Source organism: Somniosus microcephalus, unplaced genomic scaffold (genome assembly GCF_052327205.1).
Source record: "Somniosus microcephalus isolate GS21.2 unplaced genomic scaffold, FLI_Smic_1.0 scaffold10, whole genome shotgun sequence".
In the NCBI taxonomy this organism is placed as follows: Eukaryota; Metazoa; Chordata; class Chondrichthyes; order Squaliformes; family Somniosidae; genus Somniosus; species Somniosus microcephalus.
The window spans coordinates 1159970-1175526 of record NW_028225197.1 but is presented as its reverse complement, the minus strand read 5'-3'; the positions used below and the strand labels follow the sequence as shown (position 1 = coordinate 1175526).

At 49.1% G+C, this 15557-nt stretch overlaps 1 protein-coding gene across 1 annotated transcript in view; it reads right to left on the bottom strand.

Annotated features, from left to right (window-relative positions):
• LOC147083970 (uncharacterized) overlaps positions 1-15557 on the bottom strand; it is a 55323-nt gene that overhangs the window by 17757 nt on the left and 22009 nt on the right. The window lies entirely within an intron of this gene.

Sequence of the window (15557 nt, the reverse complement as noted above, 5' to 3'; positions counted from 1 at the left end):
GACAAATAAAATTAGAGAGTTAAATGCGTGGCTCAAAGGCTGGTGTGGGAGAAATGGGTTTTGCTTCCTGGGACACTGGCACCAGTACTGGGGCAGGAGGGAGCTGTTCCGTTGGGACGGGCTTCATTTGGCCAGTGCTGGGACTAGAGTCCTGGCGGATCATATAACTAGGGCTGTAGAGAGGGCTTTAAACTAACTAGTGGGGGGGAGATTCCTAGAGAGCAAATAATAAAAATGACAACAGAGAAGGTCATATAGACTTAGGTAGCAGTGGGGAAATTAAAAACCAGAGCGTGTTAGGAAGGGGCAGAAGGTATGGAGTAAAAGGTAAAGTAATAAAAAGGGCAAAAGCAGGAACTAAGTGTCACAAAACATCTTTGAAAGTTCTCTATCTGAATGCACGTAGCATTCGTAACAAAATAGACGAGTTAATGGCACAAATAACTTCATATGGGTATGATCTTGTGGCCATTACAGAAACATGACTGCAGGGTGACAATGCCTGGGAATTAAACATACCAGGTTATTTAACGATCAGGAAGGACAGGCAGGAAGGAAGGGGAGGTGGGGTGGCTATGTTAATAAAGGAAAGAATCACTGTAATACAGAGAAATGATATTGGGTCAAAAGATCAGGATAATGAAACAGTTTGGGTGGAGGTAAGGAATAATAAGGGGAAAAAAACACTAGTGGGCGTAGTCTATCGGCCTCCGAACAGTGGCAACTCTGTTGGACGGAGTATCAATCAGGAAATAGTTGAGGCTTGTAATAAGGGAACATCTATAATTATGGGGGATTTTAACTATCATATTAATTGGACAAATCAAATTGGGCAGGGCTGCCTTGAGGATGAGTTCATTGAGTGTATTAGGGATGGGTTTCTTGAGCAGTATGTAACTGAACCGACCAGGGGGCAAGCAACCTTAGATCTGGTCCTGTGTAACGAGACAGGATTAATTAAAAATGTCCTCGTAAAGGATCCCCTTGGAATGAGTGACCATAACATGGTTGAATTCCATATTCAATTAGAGGGCGAGAAGGTTGGATCTCAAACAAGCGTGCTAAGCTTGAATAACGGAGACTATGAAGATATGAGAGCGGAATTGAGTAGAGTGGATTGGGAAAATAGATTAAAGGGTAAGACGATACATGATCAGTGGTGTACATTTAAGGAGTTATTTTACAACTTCCAAAAAGTATATATTCCACTGAGAAGAAAAGGGTGTAAAAGAAAAGACAGCCATCCGTGGCTAAGTAAAGAAATTAAGGATAGTATTCGACTAAAAACAAGGGCATATAAGGTAGCCAAATCTAGTGGGAGGATAGAGGATTGGGAAAACTTTAAAAGACAGCAAAAAATAACAAAAAGATTGATTAAGAAAGGGAAGATAGTTATTATGAAAGTAAATTAGCAAAAAATATAAAAACAGATAGTAAGAGTTTTTATAGTTATATTAAAAAAAAAGGGTGGCTAAAGTAAATGTTGGTCCCTTAGAGGATGAGCCCGGGAAATTAATGGTGGGAAATATGGAGATGGCAAAAACACTGAATGAATATTTTACATCAGTCTTTACAGTAGAAGGCACTAAGAATATCCCAACACTGGACAAACAGGGGGCTAAAGGGGGGGAGGAGCTAAACACGATCAAAATCACTAAGGAAGTGGTACTCGGTAAAATAATGGGACTCAAGGCGGATAAATCACCTGGACCTGATGGCTTACATCCTAGGGTCTTGAGGGAAGTGGCGGTAGAGATTGTGGATGCATTGGTAATAATTTTCCAAAACTCCCTGGACTCGGCAAAGGTCCCAGCAGACTGGAAAACTGCTAATGTAACACCCTTATTTAAAAAGGGCAGTAGACAGAAGGCTGGAAACTATAGACCGGTTAGCCTAACATCTGTGGTAGGTAAAATTTTGGAGTCCATTATTAAGGAGACAGTAACAGGACATTTGGATAATCATAATTTAATAGGACAAATTCAGCATGGTTTTATGAAGGGGAAGTCATGTTTGACAAATTTGCTGGAGTTCTTTAAGGAAGTAACGTATAGGGTGGATAAATGGGAACCAGTGGACGTAGTGTATTTAGACTTCCAAAAGGCATTTGACAAGGTGCCACACAAAAGGTTATTGCTTAAGATAAAAAATCACGGGATTGGGGGTAATATTCTGGCATGGATAGAGGATTGGCTATCGAACAGAAGGCAGAGAGCTGGGATAAATGGTTCATTCTCAGACTGGCAATCAGTAACTAGTGGTGTTCCACAGGGGTCAGTGCTGGGTCCCCAACTCTTCACAACTTATATTAACGATTTGGAGGAGGGGACCGAGTGTAACATATCAAAGTTTGCAGATGATACTAAGATGGGAGGGAAAGTAGTGAGTGAGGAGGACATAAAAAACCTGCAAGGGGACATCGACAGGCTAAGTAAGTGGGCAGAGATTTGGCAGATGGAATACAATACTGGAAAGTGTGAGGTTATGCACTTTGGCAGGAAAAATCGTAGAGCAAGTTATTATCTTAATGGCAAGAAACTGGAAAGTACTGAAGTACAAAGGGATCTGGGGGTCCTGGTGCACGAAACTCAAAAGGTTAGTATGCAGGTGCAGCAAGTGATTAAGAAGGCCAATGGAATGTTGGCTTTCATTGCTAGGGGGATAGAATATAAAAATAGGGAGGTATTGCTTCAGTTGTACAAGGTATTGGTGAGACCGCACCTGGAATACTGCGTACAGTTTTGGTGTCCATACTTAAGAAAGGACATACTTGCTCTCGAGTCAGTACAAAGAAGGTTCACTCGGTTAATCCCGGGGATGAGGGGATGGACATATGAGGAGAGGTTGAGTAGATTGGGACTCTACTCATTGGAGTTCAGAAGAATGAGAGGCGATCTTATTGAAACATATAAGATTGTGAAGGGGTTGGATCGGGTGGATGCAGGGAAGATGTTCCCGATGATGGGTGAAACTAGAACCAGGGGGCATAGTCTTAGAATAAGGGGCTGCTCTTTCAAAACTGAGATGAGGAGGAACTACTTCACTCAAGAGGGTGGTAGGTCCATGGAATATGCTGCCCCAAAAAGCTGTAGAAGCTACATCATTACATAAATTTAAAACAGAAATAGACAGTTTCCTAGAAGTAAAGGGAATTAAGGGTTACGGGGAGCGGGCAGGAATTTGGACAGGAGTCTAGGTTCGGATCGGTCATGGCCCAGTGGGTAGCGGAGCGGTCCCAGGGGCCGTGTAGCCTGATCCTGCTCCTATTTCGTGTGTCTAATTCTGTTAGATTCAGGAGATGGTTCTGTGATAGTGGATTGGCGGTTAGGATCAGATCAGCCATGATCTTATTGAATGGCGGAGCAGGCTCGAGGGGCCGATTGGCCTACTCCTGCTCCTATTTCTTATGTTCTTATAGGACGAGGGCGGCCTGGTCCCCCAACCAATGGCGGCGAGGCAAGGGGGCGGGGTCTCCTCTCCAGCTCAGGTGCGCTGGGGCCGATTGTGACGCGCTGTCCCCAGGTGAGAGCAGCTCAGTCAGCACAGAGCTGGGGCTGGAATCTGGGAGAGGGGCCGCAGGCAGCGGGCCTGGCAAAGGGGCACAAGCTTCACAATACAAGCTTCTTTCAAATGCACAATTGTTTCCGACAGACAGCCTGGGTCACTGCAAAAAAAAAACTGTTTAACAATTCATCATAACTCCCCTGCTTTAGGAGAGGCGTAGAGTGCAAAAGCAAGGACGTTATGATGAAACTGTGTAAAAGACTGGAGTCAGCTGTGACTCAGTGAATAGCAGAGTCAGAAGGTTGTGGGTTCAAATCCCGCTCCAGGGACTTGAGCACATAAAGCGAGGCTGACACTCCAGTGCGGTGCTGAGGGAGCTCCGCGCTGTCGGAGGGGCAGTACTGAGGGAGCGCCGCACTGTCGGAGGGGCGGTGCTGAGGGAGCGCCGCACTGTCGGAGGGGCAGTACTGAGGGAGCGCTGCACTGTCGGAGGGGCAGTACTGAGGGAGCGCCGCACTGTCGGAGGGGCGGTGCTAAGGGAGCGCCGCACTGTCGGAGGGGCAGTACTGAGGGAGCGCTGCACTGTCGGAGGGGCAGTACTGAGGGAGCGCCGCACTGTCGGAGGGGCAGTGTCATAGAGTCATAGAGTTATACAGCACAGAAAGAGGCCCTTCGGCCCATCGCGTCCGCGCTGGCCATCAAGCCCTGTCTATTCTAATCCCATTTTACAGCACTTGGTCCGTAGCCTTGTATGCTATGGCATTTCAAGTGCTCATCTAAATGCTTCTTGAATGTTGTGAGGGTTCCTGCCTCTACCACCCTTTCAGGCAGTGAGTTCCAGATTCCAACCACCCTCTGGGTGAAAAAGGTTTTTCCTCAAATCCCCTCTAAACCTCCTGCCCCTTACCTTGAAACTACGCCCCCTGGTTATTGACCCCTCTACTAAGGGGAAAAGTTCCTTTCTATTTACCCTATCTATGCCCCTCATAATTTTGTACACCTCAATCAGGTCCCCCCTCAGCCTTCTCTGCTCCAAGGAAAACAACCCCAGCCTGTCCAGTCTTTCTTCATAGCTGAAGCGCTCCAGCCCAGGTAACACCCTGGTGAATCTCCTCTGCACCCTCTCCAAAGCAATCACACCCTTCCTATAGTGTGGCGACCAGAACTGCACACAGTATTCCAACTGTGGCCGAACCAGCGTTTTGTACAGCTCCATCATAACCTCCCTGCTCTTATATTCTATGCCTCGGCTAATGAAGGCAAGTATCCCATATGCCTTTTTAACCACCTTATCCACCTGTTCTGCTGCCTTCAGGGATCTATGTACATGCACACCAAGGTCCCTCTGATCCTCTGTCTTTCCTAGGGTCCTACCATTCATTGTGTATTCCCTTGCCTTGTTAGTCCCTCCAAAATGCATCACCTCACACTTTTCAGGGTTAAATTCCATTTGCCACTGTTCCGCACATCTGACCAACCCATCTATATCGTCCTGCAGACTGAGGCTACCTCCTCGCTATTTACCACCCCACCAATTTTCATGTCATCAGCGAACTTACTGATCATACCTTTTACATTCACATCCAAATCATTAATGTTGACCACAAACAGCAAGGGACCCAGCACCGATCCCTGCGGTACCCCACTGGACACAGGCTTCCAGTCACAGGGAGCGCTGCACTGTCGGAGGGGCAGTGCTGAGGGAGCTCTGCACTGTCGGAGGGGCAGTACTGAGGGAGCGCCGCACTGTCGGAGGGGCAGTACTGAGGGAGCGCCGCACTGTCGGAGGGGCAGTGCTGAGGGAGCTCTGCACTGTCGGAGGGGCAGTACTGAGGGAGCGCCGCACTGTCGGAGGGGCAGTGGATGTGGTGTATTTGGATTTTCAAAAGGCTTTCGATAAGGTCCCGCATAAGAGATTAGCGTGTAAAGTTAAGGCACATGGGATTGGGAGCAAGGTATTGACTTGGATAGAGAACTGGTTGGCAGACAGGAAGCAAAGAGTTGGAATAAATGGCTCTTTTTCCGAGCGGCAGGTAGTGACTAGTGGAGTACCGCAGGGATCGGTCCTTGGACCCCAGCTATTCACAATATATATTAATGATCTGGACGAGGGAACTAGATGTAATATCTCCAAGTTTGCAGACGACACAAAGCTGGGTGGGCGTGTGTGCTGTGAGGAGGATGCCGAGAAACTCCAGTATGATTTGGACAGGTTGGGTGATTGGGCAGAAGCATGGCAGCTGCAAAATAACATGGATAAATGCGAGGTTATCCACTTTGGTGTCAAAAACAGAAAGGCAGATTATTATCTGAATGGCAATAGATTGGGAGAAGGGGAAGTGCAACGAGACCTGGGTGTCCTTGTTTACCAGTCGCTGAAGGTAAGCATGCAGGTGCAGCAGGCGGTTAAGAAGGCAAATGGTATGTTGGCCTTCGTAGCGAGAGGGTTCGAGTACAGGAACAAGGATGTCTTGCTGCAGTTGTACAGGGCCTTGGTGAGACCACACCTTGAGTATTGTGTGCAGTTTTGGTCGCCTTTTCTGAGGAAGGATGTTTTGCCATGGAGGGAGTTCATCGAAGATTCACCAGGTTGATACTTGCGATGGCAGGAATGACGTATGAGGAGAAATTGGGTCGATTGGGCATGTACTCGCTGGAGTTTAGAAGAATGAGAGGGGATCTCATTGAAACTTATAAAATTCTAATAGGACTGGACAGACTAGATGCAGGAAGGATGTTCCCGATGGTGGGGGAGTCCAGGACCAGGGGTCACAATCTAAAAGATAAGGGGTAAGCCATTTAGGACAGAGATGAGGAATTTCTTCACCCAGAGAGTGGTGAACCTGTGGAATTCTCTACCACAGAAGGCAGTGGAGGCCAGTTCATTAAATATATTCAAGAAGGAGTTAGATATATTTCTTAAGGCTAAAGGGATCAAGGGATATGGGGAGAAGGCAGGGACAGGGTAGCGAAATTGGATGATCAGCCATGATCTCATTGAATGGCGGAGCAGGCTCGAGGGGCCGAATGGCCTACTCCTGCTCCTATCTTCTATGTTTCTGTGAACCCCAGGACCAGGCCCCTGTGGGGAATAGGTATGCAGATCTAGGCGCAAAACTAGCTGCAGAAGAAATGCAACCAGATGACGCGTTCAAAAACAAAATAAATATGGTCATGATAGTCAGTGGGGTACAGGAAGTGAATATAATGGAGCTACAAGAAAATACTAGTGAAGAGCAAAAGGAGAAATGGAGACAAGCTGGCGCGCAATTACAAGATGGAATTTGGAAATGGGGCCCACGTAACCAGGTGGTGGCACCGGAATGTTGTAGACAACAACTGATGGCGCTATACCATGGTGTAACACATACTGGCAGAAGTAACATGTTGCACCTACTGACACAGTACTGGTGGTGGCCAAAGATACGTCGGGAAGTAGCGAAATATTGCCACTGCTGTATAATATGTGCAAGAATAATGTAGGACAGAGATGTAGAGTTAGAGTAGCAAACCAACCCAGGCCCCAAGGACCCTGGGAACATTTACAAATTGACTTTACCGGCCCCTTAGCGCAGGACCGGGGGAAGAAATATTGCCTGGTAATAATTGACCAATTTACCAGGTGGGTGGAAGCCTTTGCCACCCGAGACTGCTCTGCAAAAACAGTTGCACTAATATTGGCTACCGAGGTTATACCCCGTTGGGGAGTGCCTCTGCAAATTGACTCATACAACGGCACTCATTTCACCGGCAAAATAATGAAAGAAATCTGTAACCTGCTACATGTGACATAAAAATATCAAATACCATATCACCCCCAGAGCTCGGGGATGGTAGAAAGAATGAATAGGACACTGAAAAACGCACTGACAAAAGTCATCCAAGAAACAGGGAAGGGATGGTTGGAATTATTACCCAGCATACTAATGAGGCTGCGAGCCACCCCAGGACGAACGACCGGACTGACCCCCTATGAATTAATGACAGGACGAGCTATGAGACTACCAGAGGATTTGGCTGGAGGGGTGGGAGAACCAGGACCAGTACAAGATAGATTAAGGCGATACTTAGTACAACTAAATCAGGAGGTACAAGCACTAAAGAAAGAAGTAAGGAACCAACAACAGCTTAAAGATCTAGAAAGGCAGAATGCTGGACTTAAACCAGACGAGTTGCCCAGAATAGGTCAACAAGTAATGACGCAAGTTATCGGAAGACAGGGAATGGGGCCCGTTGGATGGGGCCATGTACTGTATTAATGACAAGTGATACGTGTGTTTGTCTACAGGAACCGACAGGTATGCAATGGAAGCAATGGACCCAGGTGAAACCATTTAACACTAAAGACCCCCATTCTACCCTCTCCTCTAGGGGAAAGAGCTCGGAAGACGACCAGACCTCTGTTTAAATTACAGATAAACATGGATCCAGTCGACCCTTTATATCAGAGGGTCCGTCTCGGGGAGAAGAAGCTCTCCCGGTTTACCCTTACACCTGAGAACTCATTTTTAATGTGGAAGCAAGTCATCCTCGGTTCCGAGGGACTGCCTAAGAAGAAAGAAGAAGATATAATTGGAGTAAGACTTCTTTACTCCTGTACTCAAATCCTCTTGTAATGAAGGCCAGCATACCATTTGCCTTCTTAACTGCCTTTCACGATCACCGGACGTCCCAAAGCGCTTTACAGCCAGTGAAGTAATTTTGAAGTGTAGTCATTGTTGTAATGTGGGAAACGCGCAGGCAATTTGCACACAGCAAGCTCCCACAAACAGCAATGTGATAATGACCAGATAATTTGTTTTTTTGTCATGGTGATTGAGGGATAAATATTGGGCTCAAAACACCGGGGATAGCTTCTTCCAAATAGCACCACGGGATCTTTTACATAGAAACACAGAAGATAGGAGCAGGAGTCGGCCATTCGAGCCTGCTCCGCCATTCAATGTGATCATGGCTGATCATCCAAATTCAGTACCCTAGCTCATCTATTCGGTCTTTGAATGCTTGCCATTGCCTATCCACCGTCAACCCTTTGAGCGCCATTCCCCACTCAATCCTACCCAACTCGCTCCTCAGACCATCGTAGTTTCCTTTATTTAAATTGAGGACCCTAGTCTCTGAGTCAACTACTTCATTCTCCATCTTAATGAAGAATTCGATCATATTATGATCGCTCCAACCCAAGGGGCCTCGTACAACAAGACTGCTAATTAATCCTTTCTCGTTGCATAATACCCAGTCTAAGATGGCCTGATCTCTGGTTGGTTCCTCGACATATTGGTTCAGGAAACCATCCCGTAAACACTCCAGGAATTCCTCCTCCACAGTATTGTTACTAATTTGGTTGGCCCAATCTATATGTAGGTTAAAGTCACCCATGATGACTGCTGTGCCCTTATTGCACGCTTCTTTAATTTCCCTTTTAATGCCATCCCCAACCTCCACCTTACTGTTTGGAGGTCTATATACCACTCCCACTAATGTTTTTTTCCCCTTAGTATTTCTCAATTCTACCCATACATATTCCACATCATCAGAGCTAATATCCTTCATTACAATTGTATTAACCCCTTCTTTAACCAGTAATGCTACCCCACCTCCCTTTCCTTTTTGCCTATCTTTGCTGAATATTGAATACCCCTGGATGTTGAGTTCCCAGTCTTGGCCATCCTTGAGCCACGTTTCCGTAATCCCAACCAAATCGTATTCGTTTATCTCTATTTGCGCAGCCAATTCATCCACCTTATTACAAATGCTCCTCGCATTAAGACACAAAGCCTTCAGGCTTGTTTTTTTAACGCTCTTAGACCTATTAGAATTACTATTTACTGTGGCCACGTTTGATTTAAACCGTTGATTTCTCTGACTGCCACTTTTGTTTTTCTCCTTCCTATCTTTTGCTTTTATCCCTGTTTTCCTTTCCTCTGTCTCCCTGCTCAGGTTCCCAACCCCCTGCCATTTTAGTTTAAACCCCCCCGAACAGTGCTAGCAAACCTCCCCGCGAGGATATTTGTCCCGCTCTGGTTCAGGTGCAACCCGTCCAACTTGTACAAGTCCCACCTTCCCCAGAAGCAGGCCCAGTGATCCAGGAAACTAAAGCCCTCCCTCCTGCACCAACTCTTTAGCTACGCATTCATCTGCTCTATCCTCCTACTCCTATACTCACTAGCACGTGGCACCGGGAATAATCCAGAGATTACAACCTTTGGAGGTCCTGCTCTTTAATCTGCTCCCTAGCTCCCTAAATTCTTGTTGCAGGACCTCATCCCTCTTCCTACCTATGTCGTTGGTCCCAATGTGAACCACGACCTCTGTCTGTTCACCCTCCCCCTTCAGAATGCCCTGCAGCCGTTCAGTGACATCCTTGACCCTGGCACCAGGGAGGCAACAAACCATCCTGGAGTCACGTCTACGGCCACAGAACCGTCTATCTGTTCCCCTTACGATAGAATCCCCTACCACTATTGCTCTCCCACTCTTTTTCCTCCCTTCCTGAGCAGCAGAAGCACCCCTGGTGCCGGGAAGTTGGCTGCTGCTGCCTTCCTCTGGTGAGTCATCCCCCTCAACAGTATCCAAATTGGTATACCTGTTTGAAAGGGGGATGGCCACAGGGGTCTCCTGCACTACCTGCCTGCTTCTACTGCTCCGCCTGGTGGTCACCCATTTCCCTCCTGCCTGTGCAGCCCTACCCTGCGGCGTGACCAACTCATCAAACGTGTAATCCACGACCCTCTCAGCATCGTGAATGCTCCACAACCCATCCATCCGCAGCTCCAGCGCCTCAATACGGCCCGTTAGTAGCTGCAGCTGGATGCACTTCTGGCACACGTGGTCATCGGGGACACTGGCAGCGTCCCTGAATTCCCACATAGAGCAAGAGGAGCATAACACGGGGCTGGGCTCTCCTGGCATGACTTACCCCTTTAATTAATTTAAATTAATTCAATACCACCAGTTAAAGATATACTCTAGGGCGCTTATTTACCAACTGTCCCCACTACACCACAGAGACCCTAGAAAATATAAACTGCAGAATTTAAGCTTGTAATAAAAGAAATACTCACCAACCAATCACTTACCTGCTTCCTGGTGACGTCACACTTGGATTACTTTTTACCTCTCTCCTCTGCTGTTGAATTGGTCGGGCCTCGTTCGCTGCCGCCGGTTTTAACTGCCGCCGGTCGCGCCTCTGCTCTCCCCCAGGTCCAAGCTCTCTGGTCGGGCCTCGTTCGCTGCCGCCGCTTTTAAGCTCTGCCGCTGGTCACTGCCCCCTCACAGGTCCGATGCTCTGATCGGGCCTCACCTCGCAACTGCCGCCGCTTTTAAGCTCTGCCGCCGGTCACTGCCCCCTCACAGGTCCGATGCTCTGATCGGGCCTCACCTCGCAACTGCCGCCGCTTTTAAGCTCTGCCGCCAGTCACTGCCCCCTCACAGGTCCGATGCTCTGATCGGGCCTCACCTCGCAACTGCCGCCGCTTTTAAGCTCTGCCGCCGGTCACTGCCCCCTCACAGGTCCGATGCTCTGATCGGGCCTCACCTCGCAACTGCCGCCGCTTTTAAGCTCTGCCGCCGGTCACTGCCCCCTCACAGGTCCGATACTCTGATCGGGCCTCACCTCGCAACCTCACATCCACCTGAGGGGGCAGACGGGGGCCTCGGTTTAACGTCTCATCCGTAGGACGGCGCTCCTTCATTACTGCCCCTCCAACAGTGCGGCGCTCCCTCAGTACTGCCCCTCCGACAGTGCGGAGCTCCCTCAGTACGGACCCTCCGACAGTGCAGCGCTCCCTCAGCACCGCACTGGAGTGTCAGCCTCGCTTTATAAGCTCAAGTCCCTGGAGCGGGATTTGAACCCACAACCTTCTGACTCTGCTATCCACTGAGCCACAGCTGACTCCAGTCTTTTACACAGTTTCATCATAACTTCCTTGCTTTTGCACTCTACGCCTCTCCTAAAGCAGGGGAGTTATGATGAATTGTTAAACAGTTTTTTTGCAGAGTGACCAAGGCTGTGTGTAGGAAACAATTTTGCATTTGAAAGAAGGTTGTATTGTGAATCTTGTGCCCCTTTGCCAGGCCCGCTGCCTGCGGCCCCTCTCCCAGATTCCAGCCCCAGCTCTGTGCTGACTGAGCTGCTCTCACCTGGGGACAGCGCGTCACAATCGGCCGCAGCGCACCTGAGCTGGAGAGGAGGCCCCGCCCCCTTGCCGCGCCGCCATTGGTTGGAGGACCAGGCCGCCCAGTTCAGTCCTCCCACCTCAGCCCTCTTCCTATTGGTCAGCGCTCCCGTCAGTCAGAATCACATTGCTCCGGCTCACTCCGCCACCCGCGCGGGTCAATCCGCTCCGTTCGGTGTCCGCGGAGGCCCCGCCCGCCCGACTCTCAGGTTTGGTTTTTCTGGTATTTTACTTTATAATCTCGCTCTCCGCTCCCCCCTCACCTCGATTTAAATCGATTCCCCAACACTTGACTTTACCCCGGCCGCTGATTCCGCCTCTTCCCCGGGCCCGGCCTTCCGGCTGGTCCCCGGAGGCCCCGCGCAGGCGCACTGGCAGCCTCGTGTTGCGCCTGCCCGCGTTGTGATTGGTGCCGAGGAAGGCAAGTGGGCGTGTCCGGGCCCCGGCCCACGTGGGGGAGACAAAGGCTGGCTGGAGCGCATGCGCAGCCCGCCTGGCCCCGTTGGGAAGCTTTTCAAATATTTTTTGTTGCGAAACCAATTGAAAACACTCATTAATTCCTCCAACCTCCTCCCCTCTAAAGTGCGATTATTATTATTTTTGTTTTTTCCTCATTTGTGTGGGGTGTCTTTTTTTTTACCTTGCGGTGGCGTGCGCCGATCCAACCGAACACTGGGCGTTGCGTGCTGGCGTCAGCGCGTAATCGGAGGGGGGTGATTGACGCGAGGCGCCCGCCAATCAGAAGCGGGGAAAACGCTGGGAGGACCGGGCGGGCTGACGGTCCTCCAACCAATGGCGGCGCGGGAAGGAGGGGGGCGGGACCTCGGTGGGCTGCAGGCCGCTTTCCTGCTTTCATTGTCTGCAGGAGCTGTTAAAGGGAAGGGGAGGAGGGGGTGGAAAAAAAACCCAGCTTGTGAGTGTTTATTCCTTTGCATTACCTTTATTGCAAGGCTATTCATCAACTGCATTCATTAAAAAAAAAGTGAACCTTTGCTCTTTTCGACTTTTATCCAGAACAAAGAGCCCTGGTGCTGTGAACATTTTGGTGGGCAGCCACTTTTAAAGGGACAAAGACCAGCATTCTTCCTCCTCTCTCTCTCTCTCTTGTGAGTATTTGTGGTGGGTGAGAGAGTGGCGGGGTGGTGGTGAGTCAAAGGGGACTGCGGCCCCTTTTCAACAAAAACAATTGCTTGGCCATTTAAAGGGGAATGGGTGCCCCCCCCAGGTATTTAAAGGGGCAGTGCCTCTCTCTATCATGTAAGAGCAGGGAGGTTCTGCTTGAACTGTACAAAAACACCAGTTAGGCCACCGCGTGCAGTTCTGGTCGTCCCCATTGCAGGAAAGATGTGACTGTGCTCCAGATGGGAGATTTACGAGGATGTTGCCAGGACTAGAGAATTTCAGCTACAAGGAAAGATTGAATACATAGAAACATAGAAGATAGGAGCAGGAGTAGGCCATTCAGCTCCTCGAGCCTGTCCCGCCACTCAATGAGATCATGGCTGATCATCCAAATTCAGAACCCGGTCCCTGCCTCCTCCCCATATCCCTTTAGCCTTAAGAAATATATAAGTACAGGAGTAAAGAAGTCTTACTCCAATTATATAGGGCCTTGGTGAGACCACACCTGGAGTACTGTGTACAATTTTGGTGTCCTTACCTAAGGAAGGATATACTTGCCATAGAGGGAGTGCAATGAAGGTTCACGAAATTGATTCCTGGGATGGCGGGACTGTTGTATGAGAAGAGATTGAGTAAACTAGGCCTGTATTCTCTTGAATTCAGAAGAATGAGAGGGGATCTCATTGAAACTTATAAAATTCTAACAGGACTAGACAGACTAGATGCAGGAAGGATGTTCCCAATGGCGGGGGAGTCCAGAACCAGGGGTCACAGTCTAAGGATAAGGGGTAATCCATTTAGGACAGAAATGAGGAGGAATTTCTTCACCCAGAGAGTGGTGAACCTGTGGAATTCTCTACCACAGAAGGCAGTGGAGGCCAATTCATTAAATATATTCAAGAAGGAGTTAGATATATTTCTTAAGGCTAAAGGGATCTAGGGATATGGGGAGAAGGCAGTGACAGGGTACTGAATTTGGATGATCAGCCGTGATCTCATTGAATGGCGGAGCAGGCTCGAGGGGCCGAATGTCCTACTCCTGCTCCTATCTTCTATGTTTCGATGTCTTAAAGGAGGATAGCAAGGCGGAGAGGTTCAGGGAGGGAATTCCAGAGCTTAGGGCCGAGGCAACAGAAGACACGGCCACTGATTGTTGAGCGATTATAATCAGGGATGCGCAAGAGGGCAGAATTGGAGGAGCGCAGATGTCTCGGTGGGGGGGGGGGCGGGGGGGTTGTTTTCTTTGGAACCGGGGAGGCTGAGGGGAGACCTGATTGAGGTGTATAAAATTCTGAGGGGCCGAGATAGGAAGGACCTATTTCCCTTGGCAGAGGGGTCCACAACCAGGGGGCGTAGATTTAAAGTAATTGGTCGGAGCTTTAGAGGGGAGTTGAGGAGAAATGTTTTCACCCAGTGGGTGGTGGGGGTCTGGAACTCACTGCCTGACAGGGTGGTAGAGGCAGAAACTCTCATCACATTTTAAAAGTACTTGGATGTGCACTTGAAGTGCCGTAACCTACAAGGCTACGGACCAAGTGCTGGAAAGTGGGATTAGGGTGGATAGCACTTAATCGGCTGGCACAGACAAGATGGGCCGAATGGCCTCCTTCTGTGTCATTATTTTTCTGTGATTCTATCGCGGGGGGCGGGTGGTTGTGAGGCTGAAGGGAATAACTAAGATAGGGAGGGGCGAGGCCATGGAGGGATTTGAAAACAAGGATGAGAATTTTGAATCGAAACATTGCTTAACCGGGAGCCAGTGTAGGTCAGCGAGCACAGGGGTGATGGGTGAACGGGACTCGGCGTTGAGTTACGACACGGGTAGTTTTGGATCACCTCAAGTTTACATAGGGTAGAATGTGGGAGGCCAGCCAGGAGTGTGTTGGAATAGTCGAGTCTAGAGGTATCAAAGGCCCGGGTGAGGGTTTCAGCAGTGGATGAGCTGAGGCAGGGGCGGAGACGGGCGATGTTACGGAGTTGGAAATAGGCGGTCTTTGTTATGCTGTGGATATGTGTTCGGAAGCTCATTTCAGGGTCAGATATGACACCAAGGTTGTGAACAGTGTGGTTCAGCCTCAGACAGATGTTAGGGAGAGGGATGGAGTCAGTGGCTAGGGAACAGAGTTTGTGGCAGGGACTGAAAACAATTGCTTTAGTCTTCCCAATATTTAATTGGAGAACATTTCTGCTCACCCAGAACCGTGGAGGGGTCGAGAGAAGTGGTGGTGAGGTAGAGCTGGGTGTCGTCAGCGTACATGTGGAAACTGACGCTGTGTTTTCAGATGTCACCAAGGGGCAGCATTTAGATGAGAAATAGGAGGGGCCCAAGGATAGATCCTTGGGGGACACCAGAGGTAGTGATGCGGGAGTGGGAAGAGAAGCCATTGCAGGTGATTCTGTGGCTACGATTAGATAGATAAGAACGGAACCAGGCGAGTGCAGTCCCACCCAGCTGGACAACGGTGGAGAGGCGTTGGAGAAGGATGGAGTGGTCAACCGTGTCAAAGACTGCAGACAAGTCAGGAAGGTTGAGGGGGGATAGTTTACCTTTGTCACAGTCACAAAGGATGTCATTTTTGACTTTGAATCTTGATTTGACTTCAGGGCCAAGTCAGTGAGGTGGATTGGGCTGTTTCTGGCCCGCTGGTTATTGTGGGCACGGCTGGACACCAGTGGGACCGGCTCTGCCCTGTTTGTTCTTTGAGGCAAAATAAGCCAAAAAAAATTCCTGCTTCCCCCCTTACCCTTTCTACA